Below are 13,029 nucleotides of genomic sequence, written 5' to 3' on the forward strand. Positions count from 1 at the left end.
TCCATAGGATTGGCACCTCACCTTGTAATGAATTTTTTTCTTATGACACAGTCTTGATTTCAGCTGTCAGGAAAAGTATTTGACAAGTGCTGACAGGTACGATCTGATAACTTGCAAATAGTGATTCATAAGTAACAGCTGTAGTCACTGGGTGTTCTAGGAAAATGGACTTTGTTTATAATTCACCTGGTTTGAATTTAATAAATAATGTACCAGTCTTTATGCACACCTGTAGTAATGTTCAAAGTGGATTCCATGGGAAACGCATGCAGAACACCTTCCTCCCAAGCATGGGTGAAGCATATAAAATAGGTATGTGGTCTTAACAAGAGCACAGAATACTCATGAATCATTTTTTTAAAAAACAGCAACCTTTAGACTGCAAGAAGAGAGATCTCTCTCTTACAACCTAATCTGCAATCCACAGACTGAAGTACGTCATTGTATTGAAGTCAATAGCCCTAAATTAGTTTAAATCTTTGTGTGACAGGTTGAAATGTTATCTTAGCAACCATGTGTTCGCAAATCTACTAAATGAAAAGAAAAAAGTTAACATAAGGTAGGAAACACACAGGTTGCCTGGTTGGCAGGAGAAAGGAGTGTTTAACCCCTGCCAATTCTGCTGATTCTTCCACAGACCATTGCTTTGGGTTTTGGAGCATAGAGAGGAATAAAAACCTTGAAAACTATACAGGGAACTTTGTGATGGAGAATCAGCAGAGAAGGAAGCAATTAAGCAGCGCACCTGCTGCAAGGATCTGGCTATATCTTTAAGCACACCTTAAGCTAGAAACCAGATAAAGAAGGAAGAGAAAGGAGAGAAAACCTGTTGTACTCAGTCATATATCTTAGAAAGGGTTTTGTTCATACACCTGTCTGTCCATTCTCTGTAGTTTGGCTGCCTCTAGAACATGAGACCCACATTGGACAAAAGGTTCCTGCATTATAGGAATTGGCATGAGTGCTCCCAAGGCAAGGGCGGCAGACTCTGCCACTGTTTGGATGTCGGTTGCTTTTTTGAATCCAGATGATGCACCCAAACATCACTTTGGTATTAAAGGTAAAGGTACCCCTGCCCATACGGGCCAGTCTTGCCAGACTCTAGGGTTGTGCGCTCATCTCACTCTATAGGCTGGGAGCCAGCGCTGTCCGCAGACACTTCCGGGTCACGTGGCCAGCGTGACAAGCTGCATCTGGCGAGCCAGCGCAGCACACAGAACGCCGTTTACCTTCCCGCTGGTAAGCGGTCCCTATTTATCTACTTGCACCCGGGGGTGCTTTCGAACTGCTAGGTTGGCAGGCGCTGGGACCGAACGACAGGAGCGCACCCCGCTGCGGGGATTCGAACCGCCGACCATGCGATCGGCAAGTCCTAGGCGCTGAGGTTTTGCCCACAGCGCCACCCGCATCCCACTCACTTTGGTATTACTTTGTCTATTTTCTGGCATAAGTTTTGCTGCGTCTTGAGATATTGTCAAACTCGGCACGATGCTTCCCAAGGTGGGATGAAGGTCTCTGTCAAAGTGTGTGTGGCAGGTGCAATTTTGAATCAACATGTTGGACCAAAATGTTACTTTGGCATGGTTTTGCCCAGTTTGGGGCGTGACAGGTCGAGACTCACAAATTGCACTATCCACTTAAAGATGACAGCGTTTTTTTGGTTTCTACAAATTCCCAGGCAGCACTGGGTACTTCTCACTAGTTCCTTAGTAACACTGTTTATTGTTACCTGCTCATCATTAAGCAGAGAAAGCTACATCTGGCTTTGCATTATACAGTGGTACCTCGGGTTACAGACGCTTCAGGTTACAGACTCCGCTAACCCAGAAATATTACCTCGGGTTAAGAACTTTGCTTCAGGATGAGAACAGAAATCGTGCTCCGGTGGTGCGGTGGCAGCGGGAGGCCCCATTAGCTAAAGTGGTGCTTCAGGTTGAGAACAGTTTCAGGTTAAAAACGGACCTCCAGAACGAATTAAGTACTTAACCTGAGGTACCACTGTAGTTACAAGGGAAACTTGAGGTTAGGCACTCCATTTTTTCTCTCATAACCTTTAGCTCTGCCAGTTTTTCTGAGCTTGTGGATCAAGATAGCAATGGCCATTTTGTACCATGCATATATGTACACACACACACAAAGAATATTGGGTTTTTAAATGCTACTTGAGTATGTTTTCCTGCCAGAATATCAATTCTACACACACACATGAATCAGAGCTACATCTAATGGGTAGCTCTGCCCTAGACTATTGGTCCTCCCTTCAGGGTAGTAAGCAATAAACAAAACATTCAGCAACGTTTTCACTGGAGTCCCTTGGAGATCAGAACATAACAACAATTTTTGCTGTAGGCATGTGCGACTGACAGTGGAATTCCCATCTGGGTGTCCCAGTTCTATTTTCACTTGAAGGAAGACATGTCCAAAATCAACTGGCTGCATAAATTAATGGCCCATTGAGAAGGGACAGAATTTGATGTTGCCAGAATATATATTTTTTATGTCTATTAAGGTTCAACAGAATGAGATGACTGCAGTAACAAAAATGAAGATAGTTTTTCAGGAAAATAGGAACACCCTTAGGCATTTCAACAATTGCTTCCCTCCCCATTTCCCTGTTGTGATGGTCTGGAAAATATAAATCTTGAGGATCTGCTCATCAAAAGGGGTAGATTTTATGTTTTGCTGTATGTTATTAAACTGTCTTCCTTGACTGCTCTGTACTGTGACATTTGGAATTGACAAGCACCATTTCAGGATTTCATGGGTGGACCAAAGTGATTTCAGGAATAGTGGAAAATTCATTGCAAGTTTTCAGTACCCAATATTGGATGCATTTGGGATATAATTGCAAGAACCAACACATTTTTAAAAAGCTTGTTGATACTTTTAATACTTTGGAATAATCAGTTACATAGCTGCTCCTGAGAAATAATTGCTTGTGATCTGGAACACAGATGGAAAGTGTTTCTATATTCTCTTGGAAGCCACCCAGAGTGGCTGGGGCAACCCAGTGAGACAGGCAGGGTACAAATAGTAAAGTTCTTGTTGTTGCATTCAAAATGGCTGTCTCTGTGCTGCTCCGCTGGGCAGTGGGCAAAGGTGAGTAGGACATCTCAGGGCTGGGTAGGCCACACCTAGAATGGCTAAAGACTATGTACAAGCCACAGGTTATGCACTTGTGTCTTAAACGGCAACTAATGGGTTTTATCAGACAAACTGTGTACAGGATGATGATCCAGGCTGCCACTCTCCAAGGCAGTGATGATTCTATTTCTGTTGTGTTGCAGATCAGTTGTTGATAAATTTGGCAGCTTTCAAATAGAGGTTCATTGCATTGCATAAAAATAGAAATCAATAGCGTGCTGTCCAAAACGAAATTATGTGTTGTAACCAGAGTGCACTAAAGAGATCTTTATTCTTTCTACAACTGTATTGAGATGCTGCAAGCACTTAATTTTGATCCATAAAAACCAGTGATGCACGGCACACCGTCGGTTCTTAATGCAAACAGTAGCAGTGATAGATAAAGAAATGTATGCCGAATGCAATAATTTTTTTCATCTGCTCAGGGGAATTCACTTTAATATTAAAACTTCACTTCTACCTGGTAGATGCCAGGCACCAAAATGTCATGTTTACTTTCTCTTGCTCAGTTATTCTTTTAATCATATTCTGAATACTGCACTTATTGGGGTGGGAATAGTCAGTCGAAATCTAGGTTACGTTGTGTGGGCTAGAGTTAGATTACAATGGAAAATTTCTTCATCTGATGAGCTTCCTATTTAATTTCAGTTAGCTTTTCCGTCTCGGTGTATATTCGTTTATTGTTTATTTTTCAGGTTAGGTTTTCTCTGGTCACAAAAAGCATTTTTGCAGTTCCCAATACTAAACGTTACCCAGAAGTAAAAACACCTGAGCAAAACAGGTCTTGCCTCCCGGTAAGCAAATTATGCTCTCACTCCTCCTATGTGTTCTACCCAGATGTTAATCATCTGCATAGGGCTGTTCTTCGTACTTCAGGCATTCCTTGGTCGGCTCGCTTTTTTCCTATCAAAAGAATGCATGTACCTATATAAAAATACACAATGGTAGGCAGAAAGTGCATAGCCACACTGGGTGGAATCCTCCTGCAGGGTGTTGAAAACGGCAGGGCATAAAAGCCACAATTATTTCCAAGAAATAATAATAATAATAATAATAATAATAATTAATTTTATTTATACCCTGCCCTCCCCAGCCAAGGCCAGGCTCAGGGCGGCTAACAAGCAATAATAAAAACAAGTTGAATGAATACAACTTAAAAACAAGATTAAAATACAACATTGAAACATTAAAATGAGCCTTGTTTTCTTCAGTTAATATTCTTTCTGTGTGGAATAATCTGTTTTCTCATCCTGTTTGTATACACAATCATAGCTGCTCTAAAGCCAGTTAACAAACTCTACCAATGATCCACCAGAGTGCAGGTTGACTCCAACCTGCTAAGCAGAGGTACTGTCATTTTTTTTACAAATTGAATGACAGAGCTGCTCCTCTTCAGAAAGGGGCAGGGTTTGCATGCAGGCCTCACACTTTCCCACCCTCAGCGTGTCCCCCACGTCACAGGGGACTCCCAGTCTGCTTCACAACCACCAGCCAATCCGGCTGGCTGGGGGGCGTGGTTTGCCGGGAGCTCTTCTGTCTGCTCCCGGCTTCCATGGATCTCCCACCCTCCGACTCTTTTTGCGTTCGTCACCTTGACCTTGCTATGGACTTTGGTTGGTCGCCCGTTGAAGGATCCTGGTAGGAATTTTCCCACTTGGCAGATTGACACCAGCCACTTGATTTTCGCCTACCTCATAGCAAATTGTCACAACTTTGTAAGGTTTGGCAGTTAGGCACTGGAAAATCTTGGTTTATGGGAGGGGAGGTTGTGGCCATCACCTACCCCTCCTCTTTAAGGGTATTCCGTTAAAGCAGCCTTTCTCAACCTGAGGGTCCCCAGATGTTGTTGGACTTCTACTCCCATCACCCCTAGCTAGCAAGGCCAGAGCTCAGGGATGATGGGAGTTGTGGTCCAACAACATCTGGGGACCCACAGGTTGTGAAGAAGAAGAAGAAGAAGAAGAAGAAGAGGAGGAGTTTGGATTTGATATCCCGCCTTTCACTCCCCTTCAGGAGTCTCAAAGCAGCTAACAATCTCCTTTCCCTTCCTCCCCCACAACAAACACTCTGTGAGGTGAGTGGGGCTGAGAGACTTCAAAGAAGTGTGACTGGCCCAAGGTCACCCAGCAGCTGCATGTGGAGGAGCGGAGACGCGAACCCGGTTCCCCAGATTACGTGACTACCGCTCTTAACCACTACACCACACTGGCCGCTGTGTTAAAGGGATCCGGGGGTTGTGGTTCCTTTTGGAAGCCTGGGTGGAGGCTAGGGCCATGGGACGACCAGTCAGGTGACCCTGGGGGGGGGAGCTCCGAGTTGATGTACATCAACAGGGCTCCCCCTACTGGTGGTTAACCCTTGTTAGACTTCCTGAATGACAGGCGGGATTCCGATATAGTCGGTTCGGTCCAGTGCCTAAAGCCAATACCACTCACATTCTGTAACCAATAAAGCTGTGGCCTTTATTAGCCCATTAACCTAAAATACTTGTATCCACGTGTTTTATTCATCAGAGGAGGGGGTGCCGGGCCTTGACGTGCAACAACCATACTGCAACTGCTGTTCAACTTACATTATGCCAAAACAGCTCCTAAACTCGCCAATCTCTCCCAGTCTGTTGCTTGAACTGTTTTTTTGGGGGGGGTGCATCAGTTTTATATAACAACTTTTAATGCTTGTGCCTGAAAACACCCCAGGAAGCGTTGTTTTTAATACCAGACATATTGATTTTTGCAGGCCAGGAGTTGTCAAATAGCAATTGTCTAGAAATAAATACATGCATTTCTCCAGTTAACATTTAGATTTCAGACCATGCGGAAACACATCCAGTTCATACCCACTAAATCATCTGAGCCGTAGACAGCGTTAATGAGTTCCTCATATAATTAAAATGAAAAATTGCTTGCTCTACAAGGCTGTAAAAAATATTCAATGGCCTTTTACTTCTCCCTCCCTCTCTTTGGAATAACTGATGGTTCATGAGGAAAACGGATATGCAAATTGAAAAGCTACGGATGGCAGAGATGTTTATCATCTGCTTGGCTCTGTCTGCATCCAGATCTATTGGGTCAAGAAAGGCACAACCCTGAATAGCAAAAAGGATGAATGATGATTTTTTGTTTTGTTTTTTCAGTTGAATTATAGGGTAAGGTACCTAGGATACTTCCAAAGGTTTTCAAAGTGGTGTGGATTTTTTATTATTCTCTATAGTGCCTTAAAGTAGCCCTTCAAGGGTAGTTTACAAAAACAAGATAAAATAAAAATACAACATATAAATAGCATACGAAACATTCATTCATATATTTAAAAGTCTGGGAAAATACAAACATCTTTGGTGTTAAAAAAAAAAGGTATGTGTGTTGTTGCCAGGCAAGCAGGAACATCTATCAAGGTGCTGTAACTAGCTTGCCAGTTGCAATCCATCAGTCATTTTGAAGTCCTGCCCAACTTCTGTTTACGTACAATACAAGCTTTCATAGTTACCACTGACCTCAGTTCCTGTTGATTCAACACACATAGACTGTGGATGACAAAACACGCAAGAGGAATGATCTAGCCAAGTTAAGCAGTAAGTGCGCACTTGAAATCTCTCTCTTTGGAAATGAAAAGATGCTTAACAGTGGTTGGATCATACTTCATAATAGGTTTTACCGTTGTTTCAACTCATGACTGTTTTCCTACATGAGTGCTATATAGATGTGTCAATTAGGCTTTTTACTCCACAGTAGTGATATCCAATGCGGGTTGGAGAATTCCTTCTCTAGATGTCTCCATATTACAATCTTTTTCTCCTCATGTTACCATGCCCATTCACTGGCCAAAGAACTAATGAAGCTTGGAGTGGGGTTAGAGTTGGTTTTCTTGAATAGCTGTCATCTTTATCACATGGCAAACTTCTTTGGAAATTGCGGGAAGGTAAAAAAGCAGTGTTTTATCTTGTACGCCGTTTGCTCGTAATGTTCAAAGAAAGAACAGCAAAAATTACTTTAGTCAAGTGGAAGCTTCTTCTGTGAGTCCAAACTCTTTGGATTTCCCCCTGACCCTGTTTAGTCTTTGTTCCACACTTCTGATTTATCTATATAAACTGAAACAAAACAGATTCTTTAATCTGTAGGATAGAGCTCTCTCTCTCTCTGTGTGTAAATAAAATACAATAACTATTTTAGGATAAGTATGTAGCATTACATGGGATGCGGGTGGCGCTGTGGGTTAAAGCCTCAGCGCCTAGGGCTTGCCGATCAAAAGGTCGGCGGTTCGAATCCCCGTGGCGGGGTGCGCTCCTGCTGTTCGGTCCCAGCGTCTGCCAACCTAGCAGTTCGAAAGCACTCTCGGGTGCAAGTAGATAAATAGGGATCGCTTACTAGCGGGAAGGTAAACGGCGTTTCCGTGTGCGGCTCTGGCTCGCCAGAGCAGCGATGTCACGCTGGCCACGTGACCCGGAAGTGTCTTCGGACAGCGCTGGCCCCCGGCCTCTTTGAGTGAGATGGGCGCACAACCCTAGAGTCTGTCAAGACTGGCCCGTACGGGCAGGGGTACCTTTACCTTTTTATGTAGCATTACTGCAGAGCAACCTCCATCAACAATTGATCCGAAAACTTTGCACAACTGTCCTGTAAGCCCGACTATGTGATCATATACTCATTCACCTTTCCTCCAGCGTTAGTGATGAATCCGTTACTCCATCAGCTTAATCAAATTATTGTCCCTGGGTGAATGACTTTATTGCAATACTTTGTGAAGGTCAGATCAGGCAAACGGCATGTTTAATTACTGTGCTACGGATCACAGTTTGTTCTCTGGAGAGAGAGAGAGAGAGAGAGAGAGAGAGAGACACTCCGCCACACAGTAGAAGACTTTAGCAACTCTGTGCTGTAATGGATCATGGGCTGACAAGACTGAAATTAGGAATATGCTGCAAAGCATCTTCCATCTGCTATAACACAAGGATGAATGTGTGCCTGCCACGGACCAGTGGTTTAGAGCACTACCTACCAAAAGGTTTTTTCTTCCAGTTACTCAGTGCGGAGAGTATTTCTGTCATGCTCCTCTGGTTATAAAAGGAAAGAATAGGCCATTTGCTTGGCTCTCTTTAATGATTTATGTTGAATTACTACTTCATAAGGCCCACAGAACTCCTTTGTAAAACTGATTTACAACAGGTACTATAGAAATGTTACAAATTATTTGCTGCCAATATGGAATGCCGGAATGTCAACCTGAGAAGCTGTGTTTGATCTACCAGGCAGGTGGGCTAAGGGGACTCAGAGTCAGGTGTTTGTCACCTATGACTGGAAACAGTTTGTGTTTTTTAAGTGAGTTGAAGGTTATAAGATAAATCAATAATTTTTTGTGGTACATACCATCATATCTCTATTTTACCTATGTTTCCATTATTTGGGCAGTAATGAGACAGAAGAAAGTGAGATAATATGAATAGTGATTAAGTATACACCTTTTAATTTTTATATTTTGTTTTTGTAATAAAAAGAAGCCTGTGTGTGCCAATTGTAACATTGCCTCTACCCTATTCCCTCCCACTCTCTTATAAAACGAAAACTTATAAAACAAAACTAGTGGATATTCTGTAAATGCCTTTTTTCCATATGGAGTAAAGTTCCCTTGATTCACCACTCCATTTAGCTAATTTTTGATCAAGTTTAGGCTTGGTGTACATAAGCAACCTCACAGCAACACAATTTTGGCAAAGGGAGGTAGCATACCTCTTTCCTTAAATGCAAAAGGAAGCAATCCCTATTCATTTCAATGAAGTTGCATTCACACTACGTATTTAGGTCTGGGCTGTATTGGATTTTGTTAAGCTTTGCTCCTTTATCCTATTCACTTTCCTCACGGGGTTATTTCGCATGCCTGAGTGAGAGTCTTGTAGGCTATTCTGGAACTGCAACCACTCTCTTTTGAGACTCCAAATACAAATTAAATATCAGCTTACCACAACATGAACAGCCTTTGTGAAATGTTCCTGTTGAACTGCTAAACCTTCGTATTGGAGTCGGGGTTTGAAGTAATCTGCATGTAAATATTTCTAAACATCAGTCAAGGCCACTTTAAGGTGCCGCCGGTGAAGTTCCTAAATGGTGCCTCACTTCCCCCAGAAAGGAACACAATAAATAAGGTACCACAAAACTAAAGCCAGGTTTGCAGTCTTGTACCTACCTGGGTGCAGTTCCCATTAAACTAAAAAAAGAAAAGAAAAGAATACCTCTGGGTATATGATTTTGTTAAGTTGTGGGTGAACATACCAGACGACACAGCGATTCTTCAGACAGCTCTTGTTTATTCACAGGCCAGAACAGAACTGAACTGAACTGAAGGGTTCAGCCAGCCTGCTTATATAGAGCTCCACTAGAACGCAACAGTAACCATTTTCTGTAACTATCCAATCACTGAACGTCACTTTCAATCCCTTATTTGCATATGTGGACCTGAGTGAAAACTATCTACAGTATCCCCCTGCTGGCCCAGAGTGAGAACTTCACTACATAACAGATTTATACCATCATACTGTACTGCAAGTTAGCTATATAGTGAATTCTTAATGCATACCCATATTTGAGGAGACATGCCTAAGCCTCTTTGCAAAGTTTTCACATTTTGTACTTTGCATTTTTTTTGGAGGGGGGATTTTTTTAACCTCCACTCACACTTACTGTGTAGTAGTAATATTTGCAGAAAACAACTTCTAGGGAGTTGAACTTGATCTCAGACAAACCAGCCATAGGAACAATGCATCCTGGTTGCTTTGTGGAAAGAAAGGGCAATCTAGTAGATCCTTGAGATTCCAACGACTAGAAAATTAGGCAGAAGCAAGAAAAGTGCACTAAAGAGGAGAGGAAAATAGCAGCTCTTTAAGATTCCAGGGATTCCTTGCACCTCATGTCTAAACAACCCCACTCATCATTCACAGCCCTGATTTCACTCATTGGCTAAAAGCACTTGAAGGTGGGAGCAGCCAGACTGGCTAATCTCACAGAAATAGTACAGAAGGATACCTGCACATTTAGCTGCATAACTTTCATTGGATGGAACACCGTGCTCTAGCCAGAATGGTCAGCTCTGAATTGGTTCTGCTCAGTGATTTCGCTCAGTGTTTCAGCTCTGCAGTGGCGTAGTGTGGGGGGTGCAGGGGGGCCGGCCGCACCGGGTGCAACATCTGGGGGGGGGGCGCTCGCACTTGCAGCTCTCTGCCCCTACCTGGCTCACTCACTCTCTCTCACTGCAGTGCTGGCTGTGCGAATCCGATCCGAGCCGCCGGGTCGCCGCCCACTGTGGAGGGGAGGGTGCCAGGCGTGCGGTGCAGTGCGAAGAGAGAGCGAGGGACTATCTGGGGGAGGGACAGTGCAGCGGGGGGGGGTGCAAATTACTTGCCTTGCCCCGGGTTAGGGGGCGCAAATTACTTGCCTTGCCCCGGGTGCTGACAACCCACACTACGCCACTGCAGCTCTGTGATTCAGCTCATCTCAGAGGGTGGCCGCGTCTGGCTGTGCTCTGATGTCCATCGATTCCACCTTTGTCGCCAGTGTTAAGTTTTGGGTTGAACATATCAGACAACACAGCGATTCTCCAAACAGCTCTTGTTTATTCACAGGTCAGAACAGAACTGAACTGAAGGGTTCAGCCAGCCTGCTTATATAGAGCTCCAGTACAACGTAACTGTAACAACTTTCTGTAACTATCCAATCACTGAATGTCACTTTTGATCCCTTATTTGCATATGTGGACCTGAACTATCTACAGTATCCCCCTGCTGGCCCAGGGTGAGAACTTCAGTGCATAACACTAGCAGGACTAGATTTATTTATTTATTTAACATTAAAGCATAGTGTCGGGGGGGGGGGAGCGTGCAAGGGCCCCTAGTTGCATGCTGCTTTGTCTCCTGAACTAGTAATAGCTAATCATGAGACCTCCGTATACCCTATATATTGGCTCACTTAGTTTTTACCCTTCTGGGAGCGTATATTGCAGGGTTGCCTTTGAGTCCTTTTTGCTGATGCAATAACCACATGTCGGTGGACCACTTTTCACCGCAGGAGGAAGTAGAAACAATTAAATGTATGAAGAGCTTTTGTTTCTTACCTGTTAAGGAAAGAAGCCTCACTGGCGCTAGTCAGGAGTGATTAATTTACAAGGTCCCCACTCTCTCTAACTGCAGAGGCAGTTCAGGTTTATGAAACATCAAGGGATCCTTTTAGCTGGTATATAACACACACACACACACTTTAATAAATAAAGCTTGCGTTCTCCAGATGAAGCACTTTCCTGGCATGCTATAGGGAATTCCCTCCCCACACCATGTTAATTCAAGTGTGTGAAGTGGCAACAGAACTTCCACAGCCCAACATTTCTATCCCCTGTACACTTTCTTTTTTGCTTGCTTCTCCTTTTTATGAGGTAAAACTAATGTCCCGAGTCCTGACTGTATAGCTAAGGGATATGTTTCTCTTTCGGGCTCTTCTAGTAATTGGGATATTCTGGACAAGTTCCCCAGCTTTTTTTGACTGATGCGGAAGGGCTTTTACTGTGCTGAGGTGCACTTCATGGCCTCCTTAGAAGATGGGAAGAGACCTGATGCTTCAGGCTAAAGGTCTATCTAGGTCAGCACCCTGTTCTCACAGTGACCAACCAGCTTCATTTTCAGATATTTACAAGGTGTCTTGGACCACACAAGTAGAGATGCAAGCTTTCTAAGTGTTAAGTTGTGGGCGAACATATCAGGCGACACAGTGATTCTTCAAACAGCTCTTCTTTATTCTGAGGCCAGAACTGAACTGAGCTGAAGGGCTCAGTTAGCCTGCTTATATAGAGCTTCAGTACCTTGTTACTATAACAACTCTCTAAAACCATCCAATCACTGAACGTCACTTTCGATCCTTCATTTGCATACAAACTATCCAATCACTGAACGTCACTTTTGATCCTTCATTTTGCATAACTATCTACAAAATCCCCCTGCTGGCCCAGGGTGAGAACTTCAGTACATAACACTAAGGGCCAAACTGCATTTTACATTGGTGGGGAATTTAAATAGTCTGCATGGGGACTGGGCAGGTCATGTTCCAAAGACAAAACAGTTGGTGAGGGGTACAATCTGAAGGGAAACAGCATGGTGGGTTAAGTTTTCTCTTGTGTTGTTTCGCTGCTGAACATCTCCCACAAGTTGCTGTTTGCCGCAGCTGCCTTCAGGGACTGAAATATACTCAGAGTCGAGCGTGAATGTCATGCTCTTTATTCAGCTCATAGTAGCAATTAATGAAACTTCCCCCAAAACGTCTAGCTATATATACATTATTTACACAATGGGCCCCGCGTGATTGGCTAATTCTGGGCTGCTCCTGTAGGCCAATCAGGTTGTGGATTGGCTGCTCCTGCAGGCCAATCAGACTGCTGCATTCTGGATCCTATTGTTCTAGGATTTAGCTCAGTATATAACAGGGACCATTTTGGGTGGAAAAAGAGCACAGAGGGAAGGGTTGAAAGCCTCCCCCTGGTACAGCAGTCCTGATGCAGATCGGGGGAACTTGGCAACTGGTTTTTGTGAAGAAAGAGGCATGGCTTAAATAGTCCTAAAAACTATGTAGACATGAAACTTATGTATCTTGTACTAGGCCCCAAGTCATGTGGAAATAGCCTAATGATTTAGAGAAACTCCCAACCACCCAGAATTGGATGAGGCTCCGGTGTCTTGCATTGTCTTTGGTTGGCAACTGGCTAACTAGAAGCCGTTTAAGCTTCAGGGTTAACAGAATAGAAAGAAACGTGATAGCCTGTGATGACAGGCTCCAAAAAGGGTCACTACCTCTAGAGGGAAGCATGAGAAATAATTGAATTGTCGTCTCTCAGTTACAACAGGTTCTTTGTTGCCAGAGT

The 13,029-nt window shown here is 43.6% G+C and overlaps 2 protein-coding genes and 1 long non-coding RNA gene across 7 annotated transcripts in view; 1 reads left to right on the forward strand and 2 right to left on the reverse strand.

Moving 5' to 3' along the window:
* The window catches only part of CRACD (capping protein inhibiting regulator of actin dynamics), a 116,080-nt gene that overhangs the window by 33,164 nt on the left and 69,887 nt on the right, over window positions 1-13,029 (forward strand). The window lies entirely within an intron of this gene.
* Window positions 1-13,029, reverse strand: part of LONRF1 (LON peptidase N-terminal domain and ring finger 1) — a 213,769-nt gene that overhangs the window by 27,873 nt on the left and 172,867 nt on the right. The gene's annotated exons all lie outside the window — the stretch shown is intronic.
* LOC310657430 overlaps window positions 1,764-13,029 on the reverse strand; it is a 74,611-nt gene continuing 63,345 nt past the window's right edge. The window contains exon 2 of the long non-coding RNA XR_014501777.1: window positions 1,764-2,016. This is a non-coding gene — a long non-coding RNA (uncharacterized lncRNA). The remainder of the gene's footprint in view (window positions 2,017-13,029) is intronic.

The sequence above is a fragment of the Podarcis tiliguerta genome (genome assembly GCF_965153285.1).
Source record: "Podarcis tiliguerta genome assembly, chromosome: 9".
Taxonomy (NCBI): Eukaryota; Metazoa; Chordata; class Lepidosauria; order Squamata; family Lacertidae; genus Podarcis; species Podarcis tiliguerta.